We start from the raw sequence: 11629 nt of genomic DNA on the forward strand, positions 1-11629 counted from the left end.
TGTTGAATACAGCGAAATAGTAACAATACTATACCAATACCTTTTTCACTTCTTTAAAAAAGGAAAATTGAGTTCTCTTTTGTACTTAGCAAATATGACTGACTCGGAGCACCAATATCATTATAATAATCATGTAGCTTTAAATAAATGTAATGCAAATAAAAATGGTACAGGCAAGGCATGTTAGCATATATTTTGTTTACGTTCCTTCGTTTTAAAGCTATTTCCAAAGATACATTCTAAATTTTTTTTCACTGCACTGCCACTGATTTTGCGCCACTTAAACTTCAAATGCAAACCACAAGCCAGGCATGGAGACACCAGGAAACCAGGGAAGGATGGGGATGGTGGGGATATGCTGCAACTTGGATGCCACTTAGTGTCGCCATGATGAGCGATGCAAAGGGGACGCGAGTCGGGGCGGAAGTAGGAATGCGGAAGGGCTTCCGCCGGAGAGCCGATCCAGGACCATCGACCCACGCAAACTTTGATTCTTACTGGGACAATTTTACTTGCTCGCTGCGAAACCTTTATCCGCATTCATTCGGTAGCGATATCCAACGAAGGCAGCTGGGCTGGTCTGCCAAGGAGGGATGGGACTCGACTGCATCTTTGGAGGAGACGGGATGCTTATCTCATCGTTGGAACTCATCTTCACACTGGCAGGGACTGTTGATTGATTAGGTTGACCCACAGAACGTGGCCTCCAAGGTGAGCATGCCCTATGCGGAATTTGCCTAACAGAAGGACAAGGGCTTTCCGAACTTGAGTTCGAGATATCATCGGATTGGTTTATTTCCGTTGCGGAAGAACTTGCTTCACTTTCCACATCCTCATCATCCGATTTGCTGTCCATGCGGATACAATTTCCGTCCTTTTCTTCTGGTGGTATGGTTTTTTTTATTAAATTTTTGAAGAACATGTCTTTAAAGATTTCCATGTGATGGAGGTACTTAAAATTTTTTAGAACAAAGAGTGAGAATAAGTTGTACAGGAACAAGTTATATTTCAAAGGTTGTTTGACCAAACAGCATAGCTTTGAAAAAATTTAAAAAATCTGTATTTTTTTTAAATACCTATTTTATTTTTAAATTCCTTGCATTTTGTAGTATAAATAAAAACATAGCTATGAAATAGAACAAATATGACATAGTTTTATCATTTTAAAAACAATACAACGAAATTGATTAACCGCAACACAATTGTCAATTACCAATATTTGATTTAGGCTTCAACGTGAATTTATTGTTTGGTCTTCTCGACTGATGATTTAGGAGAATGCAAACCAATTACCGCTATTTTCAGACCGCCCATTACCAATCGTATGTCAATTACCACGGCAACCACGCCCGCTGCTTGACCTCTCCCCTCACCCCCCACCCGTCCGCATAGCCCTTTCCCCTTCCGTTTTGGCCCACCCTGGTGCATGGCTAACAAGTTAATTTCACAATGTTTGCGGCTTGAGTGCGAACAAACAAATTGCGTGGCATTTCCGGCACCCAGGGGGCTTCGAGTGGCGACAGCAAAGAGACCAACAAATCAATTGGCCAAAGGGGGCTGGTGGGTGGTGCCCTAAACAACCGCCAATCAAAACACACAGACACACGTACAACTCTCATTGAAAATTGACTATTGATTGAGCAACAACAAGAACAACACCAGGAGCAGCAAGAACCAGAACTCTAATGTGTATATTATTATTACTAATACGACATGTGGTGAGCGGTCATGGCAGTTAATGAAGACTAAACAAGCGAGGGGAGTTTTCATTGAGAGATAAATCATATCTTAAGTTAAATATCTCAAATCATTTCTTACTAAGTTCCTGTACTCCTTTTCAGCGTTCTCGTAAGCTTTTATTAGACACCGATGAAAAGTCAGGTATTTAGTTTCCTTTATAGTACAATTTAGGCATATATCCGGTTTTTAAGAACGAATCTTCTTAACTCAAGAACAATTTACTTGGTTTTTTATCTTTGTGTCGTATTAATATTTTTAATATATATGTAAAAAGTAGAATAGCTAATTTAGATATCACCTCATTCGGTAAGGATGGGGACCTCTACCCTGGGCCAATCTTTTCGATCAGCCCTCGCTTACCACCCAATACGATACCCAATTAAATGCATACCAACCCTGCCCCCAAAACACACCCATTGCTGACCAAATGTGCTTACATTTGCATAGTGCGGGTGTGTGTGTGTGTGTGAGTCCAGTGGCAAGGGGCTCTCAACGTTAATGCAATAATAAATTTTATTTATACCTACATGCATGCAGACACGCACACTGGCGCCTCCACTTGTATGTGGCACACACAAAAACTAATTACACGCCACAATGATTACATTTTACAGCGCCATCGAGCTTTTGTTGAGCAACTACAGCAACAACTATAGCAACAATTGCAGGAGCCGGAAGTGTTAAACAACAAACACCCGCACCCATACGAACGCATCAACATCCACATTTACATTCACGGCTCCGGCCGAAAAATGTTGAGCATTACGGCAAAGCTCCAGGAGAAGTTTGGCCCCTGGCAATTCTGAATTGTGGTAATAAAAAGTTTCCCCTCAATGAATGACACCTTGGGGCATTGCAAACTACTCTTCGACTAACGCAGTTCCCCCAAAAATTATGCTAAATTTATAGAGTAAACTAATAAAAGATGAGCAGCGTGGGATGAACATATGTATGGCTGTGTTTTTCAGGATATGTTTCGACTCAGCAGATCTGATTTTATGTTCCATAAAGTATCATAAATTCAGTTGGGATATTCTGTTATTTATATAACATTGGATAATATAATATAAATCTACTGTGCAGATCAGATTGTAGATCCATAAGATATATTAAAAAACCTTCTGTTATCCTATGTTATCTGTGTAATACAATGGGACATTATTGTTTGAAATACCTTTTTCTCATAGATATAAATATATTATTTCTGTGAAGTAAGGTATCCACATAGTTCTTACCTTTCTGCTCCGCATATTTGCAGGAATCCAATTTACCCTCGTTATTTTCGAGTACCGGATATGCATAACAAACCGCAGAAAGTGGTACGCTCCGCAGTCCGTAGTCTGCTTTTCAGCGCTCTTCTGCGGGATGCGAGTCAACAGCGGTAAACACCAGAAACTGCAGCGGCGTTGAACATGCGTTCCCATGCATATTTTAATCACCACAACAATATCATCAACGCAGCAGACAACCATTGAAAACGTTTGCAGAACGCACCCTCTTCCGGCCAGGGTATATTGGACTCGATCTCCTGCTCATCAGGGTGAAATTCCAGTAGCTGATTGGCCAGGTAACTGCCAGTCGTTGGACTTTTATTATTATTACATTATTCCCTTTTTACTCCATTGCGTTGAAATGAGATTATTCTGCACTACTACTACAAACATCTGGCAGTCACTCACGAGGTTTTATTTTAATTACAGCTGCAGGGCAAGACCCAAACAAAACGGAAAATAACCGAGCGGAACCGAAACCCTTACGTACTGAAGGAGGTGAAAGAGGGTCAGAGGATGTTGAGCAGACAGACTGCCTCCACTTTCATTTATTGAAATTCATTGAGGCATCAGAACGGTGATGAATGCAACCCGGACACTGCGCACATTATTTGCGGTTAAATAAAGAAATATTTAATCTTAAATGGCGCGCTTAAATATCAGCAGATAAGTCCAAAAAGGATTCACTGAAAAAATTCTTAAGGAGTGATAATTGTTTTTGAAAATATAGCTCTGCTTAATAAATCTGAGAGTGAATTTAAAATATATATCCCTCTTTTCTTATTTTTTAATAACATGTTTTAATTTGTATCTGTTCCATAATTTCTTATTGATCTTTAAATGTAATATCCTTTATACCAAACCAATGATTTTGCTTTTCTGATGAATTTAAGCATCCTTTTTTTTGGCCATTGCTGCAAGACTCTAAAGGATGGCAAGAAAACGCCACTTTTGAATAATGTGGGAAATTTTATTTTAAAATTAAAATAAAATGGTTACGCTTCCCCGAAACCCGCTCACCGCCACTTGGACCATCCCGGCAGCAATTAAAAGCGACCCCGGATCCACTCAGCGACTCCAAATGCATTTGCATTGGTAATGTTGACGTCGTTCCGAGACCGGATTCTGGGGGGATCCGGAGGAGTCGGGACCATGGCCGTAGTGGGAACCAAGCGTTGCGTTGCCAATTTAATTTCAACGGCTAAGAGGGAACGATTGGTTTCGGTGCCCCTCGTCGTTTTGGTGCCTGTGTGGGGCAATGAAATATGGGGAAAGACAAATTATTGGTTTTTCTTTGAGTGCGCTTAAAATGAGGCAAACTGTTTAATTAAAATGGAGTGGAACGATGCGAATGAGTGGTCAGCTGCTAATTGCGGTCAACTAAAATGCCAATTTTCCCAAGGATCCGTTTCCAATATATACATATCATTCAAGAATAATGTCTAAACTGAGTTAATTATTCATTTTCGGGCGAGATAAATGTTTAAATTTAATTACCAGCAGGCAGACATGAAATATGTTTCATAGACCCAAATTGACCGTTCGATTCATTGGCACATGCCACTTGTTTGCTCGTTTATTATGCAACACTTTCATCGCATTACACAAACAATCCCCACTTAATGCAGTTTAACATATTCACACACATACCCGATTATGTATTAATGAAAAAGCCAGCCGCAAATTGTGAATGTTTTGCCATTGAATGTTTAAAAATATTTAAATGTCCAGGGAGTGGCATAAATTGTGACTTCATTTCCGATGTTACCGAGCATTTTTTAATTTCCGTTTCAATTGCCTGGCCTGACATGTTGTTACTTGTTACCAACAAATCACACAGGCATACAGGAAATAAAATATGTCTTCCCCAAAGCCATCCATACGACTAGAAATGCAAACCCATATGGGAAAAATAGACAAAAAAACATTTTGGAGAGTGCTTGAAAATTTGGATGTGGGGAGATTAGCAGGCAACTCATCCGATTAAAGTCTCTTATGGCCATATCGCTGTTATGGAAACGAAAACTGACCGTATCCAGCGAAGGCTCAATGGCATCTAATAAATCTCGTTCGTATAACAATGGCTGCAATCCAGGCGATCCGGCGAGGTGCGGTGTTCGTGGCATGCCCGCATGCAAGTGCCACTTTTTGCACCATTTCCCATTGTTCTCCGCCCCTGCATCCGGGATGATAGTGCCCCTCCACATTCCCATTCACTTTTATGATTATTTTTCATTATGAAAGCAAGCTCAGCTAATGCAACAACAACGCCTCTGGGTCTCGTGGCACATGTGGACGAGTCCAGTTCCCACCTCCCATCTCCCCCATAAAATAGACAACAAATTGTTGAGCTTGTTTGGTGTTCGGTGCTCTCTGCTGGGAATTCCAGTGCAAGCTCGGTTCGAAAAATTAATAAAAGGAAAATATTTAAGCATAGTCTATGAACGGCTGCGAGCGGTATGGGTTTTATATTGCCACATGTACACAGCCATGACATTGTCTGCGCTGCGATAACGTGTCGTATACGCAATGCTCGCCCCCGCCCACAAACATGCAACACGCACCGTTGAGGGCATGGCATGTGTTCATGACCATTTTTGGGGGTAGGTACTGCGGGGATTTGTTTTAATTAGTCGAGGGATTAAGTGCCGCAAATTGAAAAGAGTTGTCTTTATGGCGCGCTAATTGCCTGTTCAAATATGCGTGACTATGCAGCTGATGGATATGCAAATGCCAAGTAATTCATAACTTGATTAGCAGGCCCAGTCTGGGTTGTATTCTGAGGGGAAGATCTGATTGTTATGCAAGCATGTACCTCATTTTGTCCTAAGTTCGCCAGCTTGGACGTAAATGACCGTTTCCAATAATACATTGAGATAAAAAGTAGCATCTGAGAAAGTTACGTTTTCCTAATATTCTTACTCTTGAATAATAGTACCACGGAGGCTCCATTGCAATATAATAAATAATAATAAATATAAATAAATAAAAATAAATAAAAATAGATATTTATAAATAATAATAAATAATAATAAATAACAATAAATAATAATAAATAATAGTACATTATAATAACTAATAATTAACAAGGATACTGTCACTTTGGTTTTTAGTGAGCCTCTGAAAATTAAATATTAATAAAAGATAGATCTCTTACCTTCGAAAAATGTTATTTTCTATACGAAGGTATACCTTAGATACATTTAAGGACTCTATTGTTTTAAAAGGTTTATTTATAAGAGTTATAACTCTTGTTGGTTTTCTCTGTGTAATCAAGTTGGATGTGTTCAATTTCCGAGTATTCTCGTATGTTAGTCTATATTTATGGGCCACGTATCGGACATAAATGGATCATAACTGTCCCAAGGCAAGTGTATTTGCTTTGTAGCAATTGTCCTTGATGGCTCCGGCCCTAAGAAGGAATAGCAATTTCAGCCGGAACTGGGACCAATTGAACTCGATTGCGAATATCTGGCCTGCTGCCCCCATTTCGCACTCCTCGTGTGAGATTATTGAACCTGGGCACATGTCACGCTCATCAGGACAAATATTTAAATAAGCTGACATCTGTTGCCCCGGGCCAGAAATTGAATTTGCACACTTCTGCGACATTGTAACTACAAAGTGTTTCCTCGGAAATTTTGCCAGCGGCTGTGTGGCAAACTTTTCCGACCTCTCAAAAATACAAGTTTGCTTTTGAAAAGCTGTTTGAAATTACTTCCACCGCTCGACATCCACAATAAAAACTGGTGGTATGTAGACAACTGATTTTCTGCGATTGTAAGGCACTATTAAATCCCTTAGCCTTACCCATAATTAGCGACCCCTTCAACTTTATGGGCTTTTAATTGAAATGCCAAAAAGAAGAACAGCGACAGGGAGCCATACCTCTATATATATTTCGCTACACATTCATTAAAAAACTTTCGCCACAAGAGCAACACGTTCCGAGTTGCGAAAGTTTTGCGATTGTCAAAAACTGTAAGAAAAGGCAAGCCAACCGCAAAAAAGAAAGCCGCACAAAAAGTTCCGGGCACGGAAACTGGCTTTGCATTCATGTAGAAATAAACAAACTAAGCCAAAAATAGAGTAAAATCAAAATAAGGCAAAGCAGCAGAATTAAACTGAAACTGGTTTGTGTAAAAGTTTGACATTTGCTGCCAAAAAGAAGAGGGCGGAGATTGCAAATTAAAACAATGTCTGCAGTGGAGTTCCGGAGATCCGGCTGCAATTTGCAGTGTCCGCGCTGATTAAACTTCGGCAGGGATGGGGAACTGGGAATGGGCATGGAAATGGGGATGCAGAAATCTGAGGAGTTCCAATCTTCTTTTTCAGCAATTCTCCGCTTTGGCCCTCGGTTCTAGTAAATCTTTTATCACTCCCAGCGCTTCTCCGGGATTTCCCCTGGCTGCAGATGGCGGGGCAATTTGTCCCAGTCCTTGGGCTCCAGCTTTTTTGCACTCTCACACACACTTGTCATACTATTTATGAGTTTATTATTTTTCCGCTACTCTATTATTTAGCCACCCCCTGTGATCCACCCGCGATCCCATATCCTTCTCCCGCCGCCGCCGAGCTAAATCTTTTGGCTGGCGCTTAAAACTTTCTTTCATTGCAAGTGCTGCAATTTTTCACAACTTTATAAACAACATTTTTTCAACATTCCGACGACTCTTGGTCCCCAGGCTTCCCCCCATGCGTTTATGGCCATGTTATTTATTTAGTGGCTTTGTTTGAATACTCTCTGAAAGGGTATCCTAACTCCATAAAAGGCCCATATGATTTATACTCGTTTTTCAAAGATTAGTTAAGGTATCCTTTGGTTTAACCATTTGACAAAAAACCTAAGGATTAAAGCTTAATTATTCACTTCTTATCAAAAACAGAAAGACTCAAACATTTATTTAAATTATATTTCGGAAATTTATCTTATTTGCCTCAATTAATTCCATTTCTATGAAAATTTCGCAGTCATACCATATCAAGTATCAAGTTTAATTAGTTTATGCCACCAACTTTAAATTGATTTAAAACTTTAAAAATGTAGTTATGAATTTCCTGAAGCCTTGCAATGGATAACGCTTTGCAGAGCATTTGAATGGCTTCTGTTTTAAAGCCTTAATTTTAATTTGCTGCTTTTCCTGGTTATTTTTGTTTTAATCTTCTTTTTCACAGTTGCTTAAATTGTTTGTAATTTTTTGTCAGTGGCGCTTGTTTCTGGGTGCTTCGGTTTCATTATGACAGCAGACGACGACGAACTGCCTTGGAGTTTTCCTCCTAGTGTTGTTTTTTGCCTGTTTGTTTGTGCTGGCAGTGTGTATGTTGGCTAGATAAATAGTTTTTCACCCCCTCTCAACGGGTGGCTTTTAATTATTGCCGAGCTGCAACCGCAAATGGAAAATGCCAAAAATTATGAGAAAATTGTTTCGAAATTAGTTGAAAATAAGAAGAACCATTTTGAAGTTGGTCACATCAAGCATTTGCCGAATTTCGTTTGTTCCACATGTACTTGAAAATGACAAATTCCTGGGCGAAACTAATTTTTAATGACTAATTCTTGAGCGAAATGAATTTTTAATGGTTATCCTGAACCCTTCAATGTCAATTTGCTTTTGCCGGGCCAAAGTTAAAAGTTTCGGTAGTGGTACAACAAATGCTGTTATTTATCATTCATGCCGCATGCTGCATGCAATCGAAACATTCGAAGAAGCGCACCAAGATCCCAAGAAAATCTGTAACTAAATTCAAGTTTGCAAGCACTCCAGGCCATTTGCCCTCCCCAAAGTTTTCACAACTTCGCAACACAAGACGCCCAAAGACACTGGCGAGATTTGCTCTCAAGTATTTACCACTCATATGCATAAAATGTGCAACAGACAGCAGCCAAGTGGCGGAGCACTTATTTTATTGACACGCAGACAAAAATGCCCAGGAGAGACAGTGCCACATACGCAGATACCCAGCGATTCCGACACCTCACCTGCAAAACTCTCGTCTCCCAAGTTGATAATTTCACAAGTTTTCTTTTTCACTTCGCCTCGGTTGATTTGCATACTAGGGGGAGCTATGGGTATACCTTTAAGAGGACGAGAATAAACGATAAATGGTACAAAAGGTTCCTGCCATTGGACACGAGCATTTTGATTCGGATTGTTCAGCAATTGGACAACTCCTCGCTTTCCGTCTGGGATAGAAATTTTGCTTTAATTTTGTTTTGATTTCCCACCCGGCTCTGCACCACTGAAATGCTCATAATATTTTTCATATTTCATTGGAAAATTAAATTCCTGGCATATTTTTTGGCCCAGCAAACAGGCCATGGACCGCAGCAGTTGGAGCAGCCGGCGCAGCCCGGAGACCGAGACCCAAAATCGGACCCAACTAGACAACAACAGCTGCCACGGGTCTGCCGTCAGTTGTCGTCTTGGAAAACACCATTTCCATCCAGGGCTTTCACTCTCATTTTTAGCATGACAAGCGTTTGTGTTATTGAACAATCACAGGAGCAATCTTAAAATGAAAGAGGGCTGGGTATATTTAATGCAAAAAGCAAGAAATCCTTTAAAGTTCTAGGTTCTTTTTTTTTCATATTTAAAGGTTGATATATAGAAAGATAAAACATTAATAATTATTATATTAATGAAAAAATGGAAACACGGCTTAAATATTACTCGTTCATATGTGTATTCTTTGATATATTATAATATGGTTTCTTTATACACATCATATGAATTATAAAAATATAAATAACAAAAAAACACATACTTCATGCTTCAAAATAGATTATATTACAGCTTTCTTGTATGATTTTTGACTAATATAATGTTTATATCTAAAAGCGCTAGAGTACTGAACACATTTGTTATTAATATATGAAACCAAATATATTATACATATATGATTAAGTTCATATAAGCCAATAAATATGATTCGTTTTCCCGATTGGAGAGCTCCCTTTATTTTATTATGGTTTGTTTTTCCCTGCGGTGTTTCGGAATACTATCACTAGGATCATGGAGCTGTTGGCACTCGATCATCCCATCCAATCCATAACCTTTCCGTCGACTTCTTATCACGCACTCCCATATGCCACTTATCAGCGCTGTCTCTCTGCCGCGCTTCTGTTATCTCTGCTCCTCTGGCAATCAATCAACTACAATCGCATGAAGGGCAACTGGGACTCCGGTCTCTGGATTGTCCTCTCTTTGTGGTTTTGCTGTTGATTTTACTACAAAATAAATACGCACCGCACAGCGGGAGGAAAGTGGGGTGTGCACAGGGATAAGAGTCGCTGGAATAAATAATATAAAGTCCAAACTGATAAGCAAACCATCAGTCGGTATCAAATCAAAACAAGAACGGGGATTCACTGGAATTCCAGAACGAAGCAAATATACCCTGCCAATATGTCGGATTAATTGGTGCTCTCCCTAACATTCTTCCTTTGAGTTAGGGTATTCGTTGAACAGAGACCCCCCATCAAAGCCTTTGAAATATGGCTTGGCCAGAGGCATTTATGTGGGAGACAAGCCAGCGGGAGCCTTTTTGGCCAGTCCGGTACCGATAACATGAGCTGACAGCCATTAGGAACGGACTGCATCGGAGACTTTGATTGTGTTGGCATGCGTGTGATATACGCGCGACGATTTCATTCATGTACCGGCTTTGGCCTCAACTCCAGCCCCGTATTCCTATTCCCATTCATTCAGCACGCATTTTGAAAACCGAGAAGATGTTCAACGGAAAAAGACACAGCGAGCGGCAATCCTTATCTACCAGAAGGCCTGACATTATACATTCTAAAAAAAGGGTGCACTATAAGTATAATTTTCAAAAGTACCGCGTAAGTAAATACACTCTTAGGAAATTATACTTTATCAATTATACTTTTTAAAATCTCTAAAAAACTACGACCTGAAAAAGTACGAAAATTGTTAAGATGTATTTTTATTAAATCCTCTTTCTCAACTGCTCAATTAAATATTTAATGGTTTATCTCAACTTACGCTTTAAAAAACTACAGAAAGATAAACATCGAAAGCTTTAAAATGTATTTTAAATAGAAACCCTGCTTAAAAATCTGAGCTTACTATAAATATTTAATGTGTACCTTTAGAGCAATAAGAAAAAACAATTTTATATATATAAAACACAATTTGTTGAATATAACAAAATAAATATTTTAAGGAACACATTTATTAATTTTTATAAAATCTGATATCATCAATTATATTTTCTGTGTAAGAAATGTTGATTTTGTAGTGATGTGTGATGTATAAGCTTTACATTTACATGGCTGAGTTGCTTTTTGGTTCAAACAACAAACTTAAGTTTCCTATAACTTTCGTTTATCATGACAGCCGCCAAGTAGACTATGTTTCCTGAGAACATAAAGTTGGGATTATTAAGTTCAGGTTCTTCGTACCATAACGTTCTAAGCTATAAATACTAATTCAGGGAAAAAAAATTAATAATAGTATGTAGACTACCTCGAAAATCTTTATTGGGCTCGAAACACACATTTTAAAATAAAGGACTTAATTTTTTTTGAGTGCATCGCGGGGTTACAGGGCGTGTGTCCCAGTGTCTGTGTGGGCTGTCGATAGTCGGCTGAGCCC

The sequence above is a fragment of the Drosophila suzukii genome, chromosome 2L, assembly GCF_043229965.1.
Source record: "Drosophila suzukii chromosome 2L, CBGP_Dsuzu_IsoJpt1.0, whole genome shotgun sequence".
In the NCBI taxonomy this organism is placed as follows: domain Eukaryota; kingdom Metazoa; phylum Arthropoda; class Insecta; order Diptera; family Drosophilidae; genus Drosophila; species Drosophila suzukii.